The following is a 1,780-nucleotide window of genomic DNA, read 5'->3' as shown; positions in this document are numbered from 1 at the left end:
ACCCCCATGTCCACACTCAGTGCCCAGGTCTTTATTTTTATTTTGTTAGAAGTGATAATGTCACTATGGTTATGTATGAGATCATGTCCTTGTTTCTCCAGAGATGCAAGCTGAAGGATTTAATTTGGAAGGGTTCAAATACAAATATAAAGAACAAAGAAATATGTCAAAATGTTAACAGTGGTTGAATCCAGGGGCTGGGTGTAAGTGTGCTCATTGTACTATTCTCTCTTATCTATCTATCTATCTATCTTATATATAGATAGATAGATATATACACACAAACAGATTTTTTTTCTTTCTTTAGAGAGAAAGTCTCACTCTGTTGCCCATATTGGAGTGCAGTGACATGATCACAGCTCACTGCAACCTCAAACTCCTGGGCTCAGGTGATCCTCCCTCCTCAGCCTCCTGAATAGCTGGCACTACAGGTGCTCGCCGTCATGCTTGGCTAATTATTGTTATTTTTGTGTAGAGATGGTAGTCTCACAGTGTTACCCAGGCTGGTCTCAAATTCCTGGCTTCAAGCCATCCTCCTGCTTTGGCCTCCCAAAGTACTGGGATTACAGATGTAAGCCAGCACCCTCAGCCCTGTTCTTTCTATGTATCTCTATATTTGAACTTTTTCACAATAAAAAGGTTAGAGGTAAGTTGACCTGAATTGATTGGACCCATTTTCTCATCCATCAGATTGGGACTGTGAGTGGGAGGGGCAGTGAATGACCTCCTAAAGCTGTGTCCGCTCAGTGCCTCTGGGGGAAGCTGCCCCCTGTGAGCCTGGAGCTGGGTGTTCCCAGTAGGCGGAGTCCTTGACTCTGGAAGGCAATTGCCTTTGGCTTCAACAGTCCTGCAAGTCACAAGGCTTGTTGACCACGGTGACCCTTTCTGAGAGCCAGCGGAGGAAGAGGGCAGGCATAGGGTCAGGTCTTAAGAGATCAGGTCAGTCTGCTCAAACCAGGTGGGCTCAGGAGGAGCCGGCGAGGGTCCCGCTGCAGCTCCCGAAACGCTGTTTCCAGGCGGCAGTCAGCAGTTGGGCACGAGAGGATGTCCTAGCAAGCCTCCATCCCAGAAAGTTACACCTCTTACTGCCCGAGACCCACCCCTCAACACTGAGCCCACCTCTTCAGTCCTGTAGTGAGGGGTTCTGGGAACCCCTTGTAACTGCCCGCCTTCCTCGGAGGTCTCAGAGGCCCTAATTGCATCTTCCGATGGGAACCACCATGACAGCAGGGTGTGGACGGAAGTCCCCCTGCCCCAGCGGGGTTCACTCTTTGCCTCCTCACTCTGCGAGGGTCCCTTACTACAGCTAAAAGGCAATTCATGCAGTCCAAAGGTTCCTTTCCCCTCCCGTTCTGCATGCCCTTCTCACTGTCCCCAAATGCTCATGACATGGCCTTGAGAGCAGCGCAGCGGGCAGGAAGCCCAGGCGCCTCGGAGAACCTGAAGGGCTGCAGGTCCCGGTGCCTGCGGCAGCTTCCGCAACCCTGCAGGGAACCAGCGGCTCGCTGAGCCTGGGGCTGGGCTCTGGGGGACTCCAGAGCTGGAGGCAAGTGGCGCTCACATCCGTCTCCTCACCTGCCCCACCCGTGGCCTGGGTTTAAAATCCACACACCCGTCTTTCCGCGGCCAAAGTGATGCTGCCAGGATTGGTGATGACCCCAACTGCCCCGACCCCCAGAAGTGCAAAACGAACAGGCTGGCAAGTGACCAAAAGAGACCCGCGGAACATCTGGGCTTCCAAGGTCCTCGGTACCGCCCAAGGCAGCGAAGGACGCGCGGC

Source organism: Gorilla gorilla, chromosome 17 (assembly GCF_029281585.2).
Source record: "Gorilla gorilla gorilla isolate KB3781 chromosome 17, NHGRI_mGorGor1-v2.1_pri, whole genome shotgun sequence".
NCBI lineage: Eukaryota > Metazoa > Chordata > Mammalia > Primates > Hominidae > Gorilla > Gorilla gorilla.
This window is presented reverse-complemented; position numbering follows the sequence as displayed.